This window comes from Gorilla gorilla, chromosome 22, assembly GCF_029281585.2.
Source record: "Gorilla gorilla gorilla isolate KB3781 chromosome 22, NHGRI_mGorGor1-v2.1_pri, whole genome shotgun sequence".
Lineage (NCBI taxonomy): Eukaryota > Metazoa > Chordata > Mammalia > Primates > Hominidae > Gorilla > Gorilla gorilla.
The window spans coordinates 34,879,677-34,898,662 of record NC_073246.2 but is presented as its reverse complement, the minus strand read 5'-3'; positions in this window follow the sequence as shown (position 1 = coordinate 34,898,662).

Genomic DNA, 18,986 nt, shown 5'->3' with positions numbered 1-18,986 from the left:
CCCAAAGCGCTGGGATTACAGGTGTAAGCCACTGTGCCCAGCTGCTCCTGACAGTTTTATGAGAAGATCAAGCACTTTTATTCCTGTTAAGTTCCCAGTAAACCTCTCCTAACCTTCCATCGGCTGGATTCATGTTATTTTTCATTGAGCCAGTCACTGTGGCCAGTTGGATGGGATGTGCTGATTGGATTCACCAATCAGGGCCCATTCAGGAGTAGAAGGTAGAGCTCACTTTTTCAGAGGCACATGGGCAGCACCTGGGAAGGTAGTATAGTTAAAAGAAAATGAGATGCAGGCAACTAGAAGGGGGAATGGATGTTAGGCAGGCTACAAGGTACAGTTGCCAATTACATTGTGACATATGGGTTGCTAACCTGGCATAAAGAATTCAAATTATTGGCTGGGCATGGTGGCTCTTGCCTGTAATCCAGGCACCTTGGGAGGCCGAGGGAGACAGATCACGAGGTCAGGAGTTCGAGACCAGCCTTACCAACATAGTGAAACCCCCATCTCTACTAAAAATACAAAAATTAGCCAGGCATGGTTGCGCACATCTGTAGTCCCAGCTATGCAGGAGGCTGAGGCAGGAGAATCACTTGAACCCAGGAGGCGGAGGTTGCAGTGATCTGAGATTGTGCCACTGCACTCCAGCCTGGGCAACAGAGTGAGACTCTTTCTCAAAAAAATTAAATAAATAAAGAGATTTCAAATTATTTTAATGGGAGAGGTAGCTGCAGCTTTCCCTGTGTTTACCCAGACTAAGAGCCTCCCCACTAAACCAATGACAGCTGAGGATATAAGATGTGTATCTCAAGGTGTCAGCCACTCCTTGGCCATAAGTCCAGACCAGTGACTAGAGGTCTGGCAGTAGGTATTAAATTTTTCCGGCCTGTGTGATGCTTCTCTTCTTCCCTGTCCTTTGTGGAGTCATAGATATGAGCTACCAGAAGACAAGTGGAGGAAAATGGCTGGAAAAACAGACAGAACCTGATATTAGCATTCTTGATAGTGAAAGACCTGGGCTCATCTTCTGTTTCTGTAATTTTCTGGCTGTGTGAGCTTCGGCAAATTTCAGAACCTCTGTGATTCAGCTTCATCTATAAAACTGGAGTAATGATGTGATGATCAAATTTGCAGGGTTGAGATAAAGACGGAATGACATCAAGGTGCTGCCCTATAGAAGTACTCAGTAAACGGGAGTTATTTTTTGGGATTAATTTATTGAGGGCTTTGTATGTACCAAGTGCTATGCTAAGTGCTAGAAATATACTATGCCATTTCATTTTCCCAACAAGTCTACGAGGTAGGCATTTTATCTACATTTTACAGTTGTGAAAACTGAAGCCAGAAAGGTTATATAACTTTTCTTTTTCTCACCCAGCCAGCAAGTGGATTCGGACAAGTCTGTCCGATGCCTCGGATGGTATTTTATTTGCTACATTATACTGTCTCCTGCAGTGCTGATGAAAAACGGTTGCTCAGCTGAAACCTATTAGCCCCCAAGGTGATCTGTGGATGAGTTTCAGGGAATCTCTCAGCCCCTTTATATGATATGCAGACTTCTGTGTATATATTCACTTTTCTAGAGAGAGAGTTTATAGCATTCAATAGAAAGCTGTCCCTGTTCTCCAAAAAATGGTAATTTTTAATAAGGAGAAATCACATAATATATGTAGCAGAAGTTTATTCCATTTCCATCTATCCAGCTATGCATGAGTTGGACAATGGGTAAAAACATGTAGTTAGAGAGAAGGTATAAATTCTAATGTTCAATAGCAGAGTAGGGTGACAATAGTCATATATTTCAAAGTAGCTAGAAGAGAGATCTTGGATCTATCCATCCAATAAATATTTACCCAGGGCATTCTTTTCATCAGGCACTGAACTAAATGCCAGGATTACCTTTGAAAGACAGGATTTCAAGTATGTAAACATTTGTTTTACAATAAAGAAAACTTGCATCTACTGGCGAGATATGTTTTCCTCTGATAATGACTATTATGTAAATTGTTCTATATTCCCTTTATACGTTGGTGGCCAGAAAGCTTAGACTAAAAATTCTTCTATTCTTATTTTAGTTCACATTGATTCTTACTCTTTAACTCCACTTAAAAATCTACATTTATTTTTTACTATATGTATTGGCATTGTTGGCTGCCTCAAATTGTCTATGAAATGAGCTGAGAAACAAAACCAATTTATTAAAAAAAAAAAACCAAACAAGCACAATTAAATTTTTGTTGTCTCACTTTTTATTCCATGACTCATGGGAAGCTTTAGGAATATTCAACAATAATACTCTTCATGTATCCAGTGGAATTTATATTTATGTGAGTTTTACACTGGTTATGTATTATTAATCTCATATCAAGTGAAGGAAATAAAGCTCAGATTTTGCCCAAGGACTGATAGGAAATGGCCTTATGCTCTAACTTCAGTGTGGCACTCCTCATGCCATTCTTCCAAGAATGCACATCAAACTTCTCTTTCCGGGCATTTTTGTTTGTACTTTTAAACTAAAAATAAAATACAGGCAACATTTTAGACAGTGTAGCCGACCTCTTGATTGCCTACCCAAATCCCATTCCTTTTTCTTCCTTTCTAACAAAGACCTTATTTTTTTTTGTGGTGCCATTGTGGCCATATTAAAATGTCCAACTTCCCAGACTCCCTTGCAGTTAAGGGTGGCCATGTGACCCATTCTAGCCAATGTAATGTTGGCAGAAATCCAAAGAGTAGCATCTATTCCCAGACAAAAACACAAAAGATTGAGAGGAAAAGCCTTGTGGTTCTTTTCTCTCTTCCTGCCTGCAATACGGGCATCATACACAGAGCAGCAGCAGCCATTTTTTGACTTTAGAGAAGGAAAGCCTCAAGTTAAGATTAGTAGAGCAGGAAGAGCAAGCCAGTCTGAGTCCCAGTGGACATGTCTGGTCAAGCAACCACTCTAGCCCTACACTGCTTACCTCGTGCTTTCTTGCTATGTGAGGACAATAACCCTCTTGGAGGTCTCGACCACACTGGTAAGGTTTTCTGGGTCAAACATAATCCTTACTCTTAAGGCAGCTTAAATAAAGTGACAAAACGATTGATGAGCATTTTTTACTCTCAAATGACCAGAAATCACTTACCTAGGAATTGACAAGAGAATACTTATTGCCTTTTCATTGTCTAGATGGCCACTTTATTAACAACATGGCCTAATCCTTCAATAAGAGAAATCACTGGTTGATTCTATCCCAAATTACTCCATGTAAGGAAAGAGATTAAGGTTGAAGTGACTCCTGTACAGTACTTTGAGAGTATATTGTGCAGGATTCCCTTTGAGACTCTTCAATTCAGTATTTACTTATCTGTCCTTTCAAGATTGATTAGCAATTATTTATGGCAAAGATAAAGCAGGCAAACTGTGAGAGGAGCATTTCTTGGAATAGTGATTTATTATTTATTAACATCAGAAATATTCATTTACAAAATTTGAGCAAGAGAGAAAAATGTAAGAGGAAAACAGCAAATTATCTGAAATCCTACCATCAGCATAACCAGAGTTAATATTTGCTATAGAACAGTCCAGGTCTTTCTTCGTGCATATGGCCCAATAGATGGATAGAAAAGGGGAGTGTGTGTGTGGTGTGTGGTGTGCAGCATGTGTGTGTGTGTGTGTGTGTGTGTGACAGAGAGAGAGAGAGAGAGAATCGGCTTGTCAATTTTTATTTTTAAAAACTGCTGGGATTTTGTGGAATCTATAGATCAATTTGGGGAGAACTTACATCTTAATCCTGAGTCTCCTGATCCATAAATATGGTATACTTCTCCATTTATTTAGGGCTTCTTTAGTTTCTCTCAGAAGCGTTTTATAGTTTTCAGCGTATAGACCCTCCATATCTTTCATCAGATTTATACCTAAACATTTTTGTGATATCATAGAAGGTATTAATTCCCAACTATTTGTTGTATATAGAAATACAATTGATTTTTAAAATATTGACCTTGTATGCTGCAACCTTGCTAAGTTCACTTGTTAGGTCTAATAGTCTTGTTTAATAGATTCTTTAGGATTTTCTCCATCAATGATCATCTTTAAGGAATAAGCCAGTCACAAAAGGAAGTATTTATTTCTTCCTTTCCTATATGAATGTCTTTTCTTTTCCTTGCCTTTTCCCCGTGGGTAGAATCTTTACCACAATATTGATTAGGAGTGGTGAAAACAGATATTCTTGCTTGATTTCCAATCTTAGGGAGAAAGTATTCATTCTTCATTATTAAATATGATACAAACTGTTGGTTTTATTAATAAATTTCCCTTATCAGATTGAGGAATGTCCCTTCTATTCCTAGGGTCTGTGAGTTTCTATCAGGAATGCATGTTGCATTCTCTCAAGTGCCTTTTTTTACATTTATTAAGATGATCATATGGTTTTTCCTTTCTAATCTGTTAATATGATGAATCACATCTATTTCTTTTCAAAATTTAAACCAACCTTGCATTTCTGGCGTAATCCCCACTTGGTTATGATGTATTATCTTTTCTACATATTATTGAATTTAAATTTTTATGTCTATATTCAGGAGGGATATTAGTCTGTAGAGAATATTAACAGTCCTATTTTATTATTAAGAAAATTGGAGCACAAAATGATTAATAAACATTCTACAACATTAACAGCTAAGTTTCAGGGCCAGGATTTGAACTAAGGTCTGTCTATTTTGAAAAATTTTACATTTTCTATTGTAACATACTCTTTCTCAACTAAAATGGTTCAAGGGCTACACTTAGTTTTTAAGTATCCTCATTGATGAAGCAAACCAACCAACCAAATAATGATGTTCTGTAGAGAAAAATAAACTTTTTCTTCTGGTCTCTCTGTAACCAAATATGTGGGAGTATCTCCCCACACATGAAGCAAGCAATCAATTCTGTTGCAGATATCAGCTGAGCGTCATCCTGGAACTCAGTTCAGTTCTGATACTATCTACCTGGAAATAGTATCAGATCCTACAGATTGAGCATTCAGCCCCACATGACTGCTCCCCACTTCCAATGACAATTCTAAGCCTCAAGTTGTTTACTTGTGCCTCTGACAATTGGCTGTAAATTGGGGGTTCCCAAAACCCTTCCTTGAATTTGATTAATTTGCTAGAGTGGCTCACAGAACTCAGGGAAACACTTACTTTACTGGTTTATTATAAAGGACATTACAAAAGAATTACAAAGGATATAGATGAAGAGATGCACAGGACAAGGCATGTGTATTAGTCTGTTCTCACATTGCTAATAAAGACATACCCAAGGCTGGGTAATTTATAAAGGAAAGAGGTTTAATGGACTCACAGTTCCACATGGCTGGGAAGGCCTCACAATCATGGCAGAAGGCAAGAAGGAGCAAGTCACAGCTTATGTGGATGGCAGCAGGCAATGAAAGAGAACTTGTGCAGGGGAACTCCTTTTTATAAAATCATCGGATCTCATGAGACTTACTCCCTATCACGACAACAACATAGGAAAGATTCACCCCCATGATTCAATTACCTCCCACTGGGTCACTCCCGTGACACGTGCGAATTGTGGGAGACAATCAACCAGTGATTTCTCTTATTGAAGGATTAGGCCTTGTTACAAGATGAGATTTGGGTGGGGACACAGCCAAACCATGACAATATGGGTGAAGGGACATGCTACTTTCATGCCCTCCCCAGGTGCTCCACCCTCGAGGAACTGCAACCTGTTCAGCTATTGGGAAGCTCTCCAAACTCATTCCTTTGGAGGTTTTTATGGAAGATTCAGTATGTAGGCATGATTGGATAAATCACTGGTCATTGGTAATCAACTTAACCTTCAACCCCTCTCTCTTCCTCAGGGGTTGGAGCTTGGGCTGAAAGTCCCAACTCTAATCCTGAATTGATCTTTTTAGTGAGCAGCCACCTTCCTGAAGCTACCTATAGGCCCCCAGCTACCAGTTAACTCATTAGCTTCAACAATGAAGGGGGTCAGCCCCTCCACACCTGTGGGTATTTCTCATCAGGTGGGACAAGAGACTGAGAAAAGAAATAAGACACAGAGACAAAGTATAGAGAAAAAACAGTGGGCCCAGGGAACCAGCGCTCAGCATACGGAGGACCCACACCGGCACCGGTCTCTGAGTTCCCTCAGTATTTATTGATTACTGTTTTCACTATCTCGGCAAGAGGAATGCAGCAGGAGAACAGGGTGATAATGGGGAGAAAGTCAGCAGGAAAACTTGTGAGCAAAAGAATCTGTGTCATAAATAAGTTCAAGGGAAGGCACTATGCCTGGATGTGCATGTAGGCCAGATTTATGCTTCTCTCCACCCAAACATCTCAGTGTAGCAAAGCGTAACAGAGCAGCATTGCCGCCAGCATATCTCGCCTTCAGCCACAGGGCAGTTTTCTTCTATCTCAGAATAGAACGAATGTATGATTGGGTTTTACACCGAGACATTCCGTTCCCAGCGACATGCAGGAGATGGAGGCCTTCCTCTTATCTCAACTGCAAGAGGCCTTCCTCTTTTACTAATCCTCCTCAGCACAGACCCTTTACGGGTGTCGGGCTGGGAGGCGGTCAGGTCTTTCCCTTCCCAAGAGGCCATATCTCAGGCTGTCTCAATGGGGGGAAACCTTGGAGAATACCCAAGCTTTCTTGGGCAGAGGTCCCTGCGGCTTTCCGCAGTGCATTGTGCCCCTGGTTAATTGAGAATGGAGAATGGCGATAACTTTTACCAAGCATACTGCCTGTAAACATATTGTTAACAAGGCACATCCTGCACGGCCCTAGATCCCTTAAACCTTGATTCCATACAGCACATGTTTCTGTGAGCACAGGGTTGGGGCTAAAGTTACAGATTAACAGCAAAACAATTTTCTTGGCACAGATCAAGATGGAATTTCTTATGTCTTCCTTTTCTGCATAGACACAGTAACAGTCTGATCTCTCTTTCTTTTCCCTACAAATAAGACACACCACTTTGAAGAGTCCAAGGATGTTGATGTTAAGTGTTGTATGCCAGGAAACAGGGAGGAAGGCCAAATATATATTTTGTAATATCACTTATGTAAACAAATAATATATAAAATTTACATTTATTTATTCCCATCAATTACCAACATATTTAACACTACATCTAAAGTAAGGCTTATTGGCTGAATACTGGATACTGGATACCTTGCAAAGGGAAGCAATCATTAGTCACATTGCTCAGTCCTTTCACACTCTGTGGCACCTTCAGCAGCTCAGCAGCTGCCTGAAGTTCTCCATTGCTACAAGGTCAGACATTGTTTATCTCACATTTTAGAGGCCACTTCTGCAGGTAACCCAAAGCTTAGGTCTACAAAGTAAAGAATTCTCCCTCTTCTCTCCAAGAAAAAACACACAGTGGTAGTTACAGCCTGGGATTATGTCCTGGGATCAGTTATCACGATTCACTCAATTAAACAGCAAATATTTACAGAAGGCCTATTACGTGCCAGGCACTATTCTGGGTCCTGGGGATACAATGGTAACACAATTGACAAATTCTTGCCTTCATAGATCTTATATTCTAGCAAGTGACGGAGTAACACATCTAGTTCAGTTTAGGGACAAATATACTGGAACACTTGAATGGGAAGAAGGGCTGAAGGGGATGGGTTACAAGATATGTCTGCATCTATTGAAACCCTCTCCAGGTAGCACAGCCCTCTCAGGAAAGAAGCATAAGGTATTCCTTCCTGGTGGATGCCAAGCTCTAAGACTTCCCTTATTATTTGTTTGTTCATTAAGCTTTGAATTACAGTAATATTCAGACAGTCAAAAGTAGAGAGTATAATACAAAGAACAATCAAGTACTCATCAACCAGCTTTGATATATATCAATACAGGATAATCTTGTTCTTCTATATCTGCCTCTGTTCCCACTGTTCCTGGATAATTTGTAGTGAGTCCAGACATTAAGTACTGTTATTTATAAACATTTCAGTATGCATCTCTAATAGATAATCATTATTTTTAAAAAATCACAATATTTTTATTATACTTAAAAATATTAATCCCTTATTATTAAATATTGTCATGTTTATATTTTCCTGGTTGCTTTATATTTTAAAAAATTGATTGTTTGAACCAGAACTGAAATAAGATTCCTACTTTGCATTTGCTTGAAATGACTTATAAATCTCTTTTCTTTATACATTTCCTCTTCTTTCTTTTTAACCCCTCCATTTTTGTTGTTGAAAAAACGGAGCCATTTGACTTAGAATTTTCCACAGTCTGGAATTCATTGCATCCCACAGTGTCATTTAACATGCTCTTCTGTCCTTTGTATTTCTACGATTTCTTACATCAGTGTCTTTCTCCAGACCTTTCTTTTTATATTTCTAGTTATTTTCTAAACTGTGCCATCCCTCTTTTCAAGCATTTTTTTTCTCCAGTCACCTTATTTCTGAGCTTTTTTCTAATTCTGAGGTATGTTATTCTTTCATAGCTTCTATCATTTTCTTAATTTTCTTTAACTTGTTTCATAATATTTGAAATGTTTTGTGGGCATTCCTTTTGGACACGCTTTCATCGTTTGTAGGAATTTTTTCTGCTCTTTCTTTTCTTTTTTTCCTTCTTAACTTTTTATAAGTTTTTACCACAATGCTTTTCTGTTGTTTATTTTCTAAATGAAATGAATTTTCCTACACTTTTAGGAGTGAAGGGTATGCTGGGGAAACCTTTCCAGTTCAAAGGCTCTAGAGCTCCCTCTCCTGTTCCTTTCGCAAGGAAATAAAACAAAAATCTCCAAAGGTTTTGAGAGCTGCCTCTTCTGCTCTGCCCACTCCCATCCCATTTATCTGGATCTTTTTTCCTTGCCTTTATTGATCTGCCCAGATACTCATCAGTGCAAGGCTTTGTATTGGAAGAGACTCTGTTCACTTTGAGGGCATATGGAGCTCAAATCACCCCGACACCATCAGACCTTATTGTATCACAGTCCTCTTGCACTTAGCCATGCATTGGGTTTTCAGATAGCTCTCCTGGTTTTGGTTGCTGTACTCAGATGGTCTTGCTGTGCCCTCTGGTGAATACCTGCAGGTGATTGTGTGATTCTCAAGCTCTCAGTATCTTCAGAACCACAGTTTTTATCACGTGTCTTCTTCCGGCACTAATGCTGCCACCATGCAGTTCTTGAACTGTAAATGCTTTGCCCAGACCTGTTAGTATTTGGTGTCTGGGAGGATTACCTCACTACCAGCTCTGTTGTGGATACTGTCCATGGCTCTTTTCGCTTTGCTATTCTAGTTGCTCTTTCTATTTTACAGGGAGATTTGGGAAGATTCTAAGACTACCTAGCCATTTCTTTTCCCCTTTTTAATTCTTCTTGGTACTCAGTGCTACAGTTTGAGTGTTTGTCTCCCTCCTTAAATTCATGTTGAAACCTAATCCCCACTGCCATAGTATTAAGCGATGGGGCCTTTAAGAGGTGGTTTATGTCATGAGGGCTCCACCTTCATGGATGGGATTAGTGTTCTTATAAAAGGGTTTGAGGGAGTCTGTTAGTTCCTTTTTGCCCTTCTACTGTCTGAGGACACAGGAAAAGGTGCCCTCTGTGGAGCAGAGATGGAGGCTTCACCAGACACAAAATCTGCTGGCACCTTGATCTTAAACTTTCCAGCCTCCAGAACTGTGAGAAATACATTTCTATTATTTATAAATTACCTAGTCTAAGATATTTTGTTAGAGCAGCCCGAATGGACTAAGACACCCAGTGATCAGTGCAGATTGGTTAGAAGTTTAACTCAATGAAATATTCCAACTTGGGAACAGGTTTTTCTCACAGGACCTGGGAGCCATGACCCTTCCTTCATTTGGTGCCCTTGAGAAGGTGGCTGAGGCAAGAAAAAGTAGACAGAAGGAATGCCAAGGGTCAGCTGTTGGGTGGGGCATGGCTCTTAGAACCTGCCTCAAGGCCAAGTTGTTGAGTCCTGCCTCTGACACCTCCCTTCTCCTTTGCTGGTCAGGCTCTCAAAAGGAGACAAATAATCACACAGGAAGAGAAAAGAAAACAGCGCTAAAAACAAAAGTTCCCTCTCTCACCTTATACAAAAATCAACTCAAGATGGATCTAAGACCTGAAACTAAAAATTCTGGAAGATAACATTGGAAAAACTCTTCTAGACATTGGCTTAGGCAAGGATTTCATGACCAAGAACCCCAAAGAAAATGCAATAAAACAAAAATAAATAGCTGGGATTTAATTAAACTAAAGAACTTTTGCACAGCAAAACAAACAGCAGAGTAAACAGACAACCCACAGAGTGGGAGAAAATCTTCACAATCTATACGTCTGACAAAGGACTAATATCCAGAATCTACAACCAATTCAAACATGTTAGCAAGAAACAAACAAACAAATAATCCCATCAAAAAGTGGGCTAAAGACATGAACAGACAATTCTTAGAAGATATACAAATGGCCAACAAACATATGAAAAAATGCTCAACATCAGTAATGATCAGGGAAATGCAAATCAAAACCACAATGCAACACTACCTTACTCCTGCAAGAATGGCCATAATCAAAAAAACAAAAAATAATAGATGTTGGCATGGATGCGGTGAAAAGGGAACACTTCTACACTGCTGGTGGGAATGTAAACTAGTACAACCACTATGGAAAACAGTGTGGAGGTTCCTTAAAGAACTAAAAGTAGATCTACCATTTGACCCAGTAAGCCCACTACTGGATATCTACCCAGAGAAAAAGAAGTCATTATACAAAAAAAGATACTTGCACACGCATGTTTATGGCTGCACAATTCACAATTGCAAAATCATGGAACCAACCCAAATGCCCACCAATCAATGACTGGATAAAGAAACTGTGATATATATGATGGAAAACTAGTTAGGCATAAAAAGAAATGAATTAATGGCCTTCGCAGGGACCTGGATGTGATTGGAGACTCTTATTCTAAGTAAAATAACTCAGGAATGGAAAAACCAAACATCGTATGTTCTCACTCATAAGTGGGAACTAAGCTGTGAGGATGCAAAGGCATAAGAATGACACAGTGGACTTTGGGGACTCAAGGGGAAAGGGTGGGAAGGGGGTGAGGGATAAAATATCACAAATTGGGTACAGTGTATACTGCTCGGGTAACAGGTGCACCAAAATCTCACAAATCACCGCTAAAGAACTTACTCATGTAACCAAACACCACCTGTTCCCCAATAACCTATGGAAATAGAAAAATTAATTTAAAAAATTCTAGGAAACTGCCTGGGAATTCCCCAGCATAAAACACCCCCAGATTTGCATTTGACTCCAGCTTTGTATTATTGGTGGGGGAGCCACACAGCTTCCCCCTCACCCCCTAGCCCCTCCTGGCCTCTGCCTGTGCTCCATTTTCTTGTGCTTCCTGGGTGGTGCAGGGTTGTGATGTCTTGAATACCAAGAGTGAGGCTGAACATATGTGAACCTTTCCTAATCCTGCTAATCTTTCTTCAAAAACCTTTCTCAAAGTGTAGGCAACATCCAGATTGAAAAAAGAGAGTGTGAGCGAGCCTGAGCATTTTAATGACAAATAATCTTTGTCCAAGGGGGAGGGGCGGCTACCTCAGCTGGAGATGGAGCTGATGAACTGCAGCAGGTAGAAATAACCGCCGTATTACCTCATGTAATCTGCACCACTCAGGGGCAGACGAGGTCTGAATGCAGGAAGAAATCGACTTGGCTTTTAAACTGGAGACTGCATCCGTGACAGCTATTAGGCGGTAATTAGTTGTGACACAGAATTACCAGCCACACAATGGTAATGGGAGCCTTACGAGGTCTTTGAAGCTGATTAGAGAAACTGAATGGATGCTACTTGCGATTAAAAAAGTCTGTCTGGATGTGAGCATGAGTTAAGACTTCACCCTGTCCCCTTCCTCTCTCCTCACCATCCTACAAACAGTGAACTGCTCCAAAGAGTGGCTCCCCACAGCTGGGCAAATATCTCCCCAGGGCTTGTGTTTCTCAAAATGGATCAGGTACCAATGGGTCCTTGGATTTTACCCAACAGAAGGGAGGGAGCTTTGTTGATTCTTTTTGACAGAGTAGAATCATAGAGGTTTCCTAGAGCTACAAAAACAAAAATAAACAAACAAAAAATAACAACCACCACCACAACCACAACAACAAAAAACACACAAAGGAAAGAGATTTGAGGACCAACTGAGACAACCCATCACTCAGGGCTCTAAAACTGAAAATCCAAGTCGTGCCCTGAGAGATATAAGCTCATAGAATAGCTTTGTCATGAGGCAGACATGCAGGGCTGGGGGATTGAAATGCTAGTTTGGGAGAGATGGGTTTGCCGGATACGCAGCCTCTTTCCCTGCAGGCTCCAAGCCCTGGACAAGTGAACCCCAGAGAGCAAAGATGTGGTGCTGTGCCCTGCCCCCTGGGGCATCCTCTAGGTGAGAGCTACAGTGGAGCAGCTCCTTTGGAAATTTGCAGGTCAAGGTGCTGGAGGAGTCTCCCGGTGAATCGTGTAATGTGTTCATGGCTGTCTTGGACAAGATCTGCCTTCTGCCCCACTGGGTGAGCAATGAAGGATTGCAGGGAAATAGTTAGGGATTTTGAACTTACTCCTTGCTAGAGAAGCCAGACTGGTAAGGAAATTCACTAATTAAACTTTGGGGGTGGTTTTATTTCTCCCATATTTTAAACAAGGCTGCTGTTTTGAATAGCTGTGGATTCATCTTAGGTTTGACATTTGTCATACTGTCTAGCTAAATATATATACAGATAGGTAGCTGGATATAGACATATATCATATGATATCATATGCATGAAACTTCTACCTGTATATTTATTGATATAGATACATAGATGGGTTGCCTTAAGTAATTAAATATGTTTCTATAAAATTGAGCTAACTTCTCCCCATTGTTTAAGCAAAATGGGCCCCCTTTGCACAAGTGATAGACTTTTTTTTTTTCTTCGAGACAGGGTCTTGCTCTGTTACCCAGGCTGGAGTGCAGTGGCACAACCTTGGCTCACTGCAGCCTTGACCTCCTGGGCTCAAGTGATCCTCCCACCTCAGTCTCCCGAGTAGCTGGGACTACAGGTGCACATCACCATGCCCGGTGAATTTTTGTATTTTTTGTAGAGACATGGTCTTGCCATGTTGCCCAGGCTGGTCTCGAATGCCTGGGCTCAAGTGAGCCATCTGCCTTGGCTTCCCAAAGTGCTGGGATTACAGGCATAAACCACAGTGCCCAGTCAGTATACTTTTTTTCACTTGATAATTTTACTCTTTTCACTCAATGTTACCCCATCTCCATTTTGCAAATGACTTGCTATGTCACCTTAGGAAGATCACACCCCTGGGGGCTTCTGTCTCCTTTTCCTTAAGCAGAGATGATTAACCAGTCCGCCTGGAAACATTTTCCCCTGCCAGTTTCAGAGGAAGTGTTGCCCTGCTGACACCTCAATCTCAGACTCTGGCCTCCAGAACTGTGGGATGAGATTTCTGTTGTTCTAAGCCACCTAGTTTCTGGTACTTGATTATTGCAGCCATAGGGGACTAACACAGTATGTATCCCATTCCTAGTTATTGGAAGGATTTAAGATGGTTTAAAACAATACAGCAAGTACAAGACAATTAAAGTTAGAGATAAAGAAATTCAAGGTGAACGTGAATGGCAAGTCCCAGGATTATAGCATTGTAATTTCATGCACTGAGGGCACTTCAACTCCATTTCATTCTGATATATAGAAGTGATAGGACAGGAAAAAAACTTAAGGAATGATACTTAAAATGCATAGTTGATATCAAAATTGGGTAAGTAGCATGTCCTTGGGCAAGAAACAAGAGAAACTCAACATGGAGGTGGGGCTGAATCCACAGGTGTGCTGGCCTCTGGGTCTGGATACAGGAAAGGCAGTTACAACCTCAGCTCCTGTGGGATAAGAAGGACTATAGGTGTCCCAGTTGTGGCAGGTGACCAGAGACAGGCTTGAAACTAAAGACTGAGACTTTAGAATGCTGGAGACTGAAGAATGCTACCAACACCATCTGGGACTATAGCCGCTAGGAAACTGTGCACCCGGGAAGGTGGGAGGAGGCAGAGGGGCCTCATAGCTGTGCCCTAGGCCAAGCTACCAGCAGGAACCTCCATATCCTCATAGCCCAGCTGCCATGTAACCTCTGGTTCTGGTCTGGGGAACATGAGGAGATGTGTGTGATGGTGGCAGGGGGTATCACAGAAAGCAAGGAAAGGGGACTCCCCTTTAAGATGACTCTGCAAACTAAGATTTCAAAAGGAATGAAGGAAGCAAATGTTAAGAAAGAGCAGCAAGTTTGAAAAAAATCAACCACCTGGAGAATGAATTCCCAGAGAAATGAAAATAACAGCAAAATAGGAAAATGACTTTCTAATAAATGTGGTTTAGGTCCTCCCAGAAATGAAGGATGAGAAATTAGGAAACAAACAGTGGCAGAAATGGAAGAAGTACAGGTGAACATGAACAAAATAAAAAATCCTTGGAATGAAAAATATGGTTATTGAAATACAAGACTGAAGACATAAAATCAAGCTCCATATTTGATGCAGCCGAGAAGGGAATTAGTTAACGATGCTCAAGAATTCACCCAGAATGCATCTCAGAGAGATAAAGAGAATAAAAAATATGCAAGAACAGTTAAGCGACTTAGAAAACTGGTTGAGAGGCTCCAACATACACCTCATAAGTGTTTCAGATGGAGATACGTGGAAAACTCAGGTGAGAACTTTTAGAATTAAAGAAAGACACAGAATTAAAGTAAGTTCCCTGCTACTGTGTATACAATCAATGCTGCACCATGACAAACGAACCTTCACTTAGTCATAATGTAATGAAATGCAAAGATAGAACAGTCTTATGAGATTTTAGAAAGAAGACAAATACAAATAAAACTTAAACTGAGAACAGATGTCACATTTGCAGGAATGGATGTCAGGAGACAGTGAATCAATATCTCCAATATTATTATTAAAAATGGGAGGAGTGATATAGACTGAATGCTTGTGTACCCCGAAAATCCATATGTTGAAATCTAATGCCCAATGGGATGATATTAGGAGGTGGGGCCTTTAGGAGGTGAAGAGGCCATGAGGGTGGAGCCCTCGTGAATGGGATTAGTGCCCTTTTAAAAGGGACCCCAGGAGCTCTCTCACTCACTTTCCACTATGTGAGGATACAGCAAGAAGTTAAGTCTGCAACCCGGAAGAGGTTCCTCCCCATAACTCGATCATGCTGGCACCATGATGTCAGGCTACCAGCCTCCAGAACTGTGAGAAATAAATATCTCTTGTTTATAAGTCATCAGTCATGATACTTTGTTATAGCAGCCTGAGCTAAGATAGGGAGGATTCGATGAGGAGAAATGAGTAAAAAGAGCAAAAAACCAATTGTGTGTCATGCACCAGAGGCAGGAACGAGGTGCCAAAAGCACATGTCTTAATGACCTTGTCTTTGAAGTGAAGACTCTGAGAATTACATTTGGCGGCTCATTTAGAAACCCAGTGATATGGTTTAGCTGTGTCCCCACCCAAATATCATCTTGAATTGTAGTTCCCTTAATCCCCATGTGTTGTGAGACAGACCCGGTGGGAATTAGAGAACAGGTTACCCTCATCCTGTTCTCATAATAGTGAGTTCTGATGAGCTCTGATGGTTTTTATAAAGGGCTTTTCCCCCTTTTGCTCAGCACTTCTCCTTCCTGCCATCATGTGAAGGACATGTTTGCTTCCCCTTCCGCCATAATTGTAAGTTTCCTGAGGTCTCCCAGCCATGCAGAACTGTGAGTCAATTAAACCTCTTTCCTTTATAAATTTTCCAGTCTCAAGGAGTCCTTTATAGCAGAATGATAATGAACTAATACACCCAGGATCCTCTGGTGTGTGCTTTACTGACCCTGACCTCTCTGCCAGGCCCCTTTCTTTACATTCCCACCTTCTCTCTTGCATGTTGCCCTGAGAAGGCTTTCCAGTGCCTATACTTTGCCGACACTGGCTGTATCCCCAAAACCATGCCTTTACTCTTGGAGGCTTCAGAGTCTCCTTCCCCTATTCCCTTGTAGTTCACCACCCTCCCCAGCCTCCTCAGCAGGCCTATGTCTTTGCTTGACTCTTGTAGCACCTCTTCTTTTCCCTGCTCTGTACTGCACCCTCAGGCCTGGAATTACCCCTTCTATTTTCCTGCCAAACCACTTCCTCAGCCCAGAAGATTCTTCCGAGAGTCCATCTGTTCCAGGAAGGTTCCACCCCATCATATGACTTTGGTGGAGAGGACTTAAAACCAAGCTTATGTCTTATCAGTGCTGCAAACGCAACCACTTTATGAAAATCACAGCCCTGCAGCCTAAGAACTCTACAGATTCCAAATGGGGGCTGGAATGAGTGGTGAGCCTGCGGATGTTGGGACCATGATGCTTCCTTCATTTGGGGTGAAGGGAGTCTGTGTCTGTGTCTCATCTCTAACCATGAAGTGAGTGTGCAGTGCAACTTGTGAAAACAGCTTTAGGTGACACCTGAGGAGTATCTGGGAGCTTGAGGGTCTCTGTTCTTATTCTCGAGGCCCCAACATTCTTTTTGTATAAACATTGTGTTGTTAGAATACTTAAAATCAGACCTCCTTTTTTCATTGTCACTGCTGCTCTTTTTTTTTAATTGTCCTTTTTCTTCTCTCTCTCTCTCTCACACACATCTGTAATGATTTTTTGTAGAGGTGATGCAGAAAAATTCATTTAAACAATCTTTCTAGGTATATAGTGGTGGTGAGGTAGTTCATTCTATGATCTGATAGCCCTTTTAAACTATGTATTTGGTGTTAATTCCAACAGAAAAGTTGCAAGAACAGTATAAAGAGGATAAAGAGGATGTGTATCTATTTCATGCACAGTTCTCAGCTGTTAGCATTTTACCTCCTTTATCCTGTCAGCCTTATTCTCTCCACAGGTACACACACACACCACACACACACACACACACACACACACACTGCCATTAGTCTTTTTCTGAACGATTTGAAAGCAAGCCATACACCCAGCACTCCTAAATTTTCCAGTGTGTGCCTTCCCCAAGCAAGAATTCTTTTCTACACACCACCATACAGCTTTCCTATGTAGGACGTCATCAGTGATACAACCTCATCCTCCACCCCACAGGCCCCACTCAAATTTTGCCAACTATCCCCATAATGTCTCTTGTTCCTCGCTGGTCCAGAATCCCATCCAAGGGCCTGTACTACATGAAGTCTTCAGGTTTCATGAGTCTCTTTCAGCCTGTCTTGCCCCGCGTCTCATGTCCTTATCAGTTTTGAGGAGTACAGGCCTTTTATCTTATAGGGCGACCCTTAACCTGGGTCTGGCCAGTGATTCCTGGTGACCAGACTCAGGCCATCGTTTCTTGTCTGGCAACCCCAGGAAGGATGCTGTCTTCCCTCCGTGTGTCACAGCAGGAGGCTCCTGGCACCCACCTCTCCTCGCACTGTGACCCTTGATGACCCAGCCAAGTTACATCTACCAGCTTTCTCTACGGTGAAGGCATCATTTTCTCCTTTGTACATACCTGTAATTCACATTTTGTGGGAAGATAGTACGAGATTATACCACTACCTTATTCTACTTCCTCCCCAATTAATCACAGCTATGATTGCCAAATGATGATGATCAATGTTCATAATTCCATCTACATTTTAAACAGCTTGAGATATAATTCACATACCATGTAATTCAGCCATTTGAGTATACAACTCAGTAGTATTTTTGTATATTCACAGAGTCATGCCTCCACCGCTACAATCTTAGAACATTTTTATTGCTTCCCAAAGAAACCCCACATCCCTTATCTGTCACCCCCAGTATCTTCAACCTCTACAGCCCTAGGTACTAACCTACTTTCTATCTCTACTCATTTGCCTGTTCTGGACATTTCATATACAGGGAATCATACAACATGTGATCCTTTGTGAGTGGCTTCTTTCACTTAGCATGATGTTTTCAAGGTTCATCCACATCGTAGTTTATTTATGAGTTCATATTACTAGTTCATTTATTGCCAAATAACATCCCATTGTATGGGCATACCAATTTTATTTATCCATTTATCAGTTGATGGACATCTGGATTGCTTTTGTTTTCTGACTGCTGTGAATAATGTTGCTATGAACAATTCGTGCACAAGTTCTTGTGTGGATACACATGTTCATTCCCTTTGGGTATATACCTAGGAGTGGAATTGCTGGGTCATATGGTGACTCTATGTTTAGCCATTTGAGGAGCTGTCAGACTGTTTCCCAGGGCAGCTGTGCCATGTTTCATTCCCATCAGCAATGTACAAAGGTTCCAGTTGCTCCACATTCTCACTGGCACTGGTTATTCCCTGCCTGTTTGGGTCTAGCACTCATAGGGGTGCGAGTGCTCGCTGACTGTGGCTTTGATTCGATTCACCCTGATGGCTGATGATGCTGGGCATCTTCAAGTGCTTACTGGCCATTTGCATATTTTTATAAAAATGTTGGATTCGTTTCCTAGGGCTACTGTAACAAAGTACTACAAACTATGTCACTTAAAACAACAGAAATTGGGCCAGGCATGATGGCTCATGCCTGTGATCCCAGCACTTTGGGAGGCTGGATCACTTGTGGTCAGGAGTTCAAGACCAGTCTGGCCAACATGGCAAAACCCTGTCTGTACTAAAAAAAAAAAAAAAAATGCAAAAATTCAACGGGCGTGGTTCCTTTTACATTTGTTAACAGGCATTCTACTATTTGCAAAAAATGTTTTTTTTTCTTCCCCATTTATTCATTCATTTATATCAGTACAGACACTTGGACTCTTACTTTATTCATTGTATTATAACCTGGTATTATGATTACTTCTTTTGATTCCCAAGTGATCCTAGCTCTGGCCAGTGGGAGCTTGTTCAAGCTGGCTTCTGCATCCCGTGGGCATATCTCTAGCATTCTTTGAGCCTT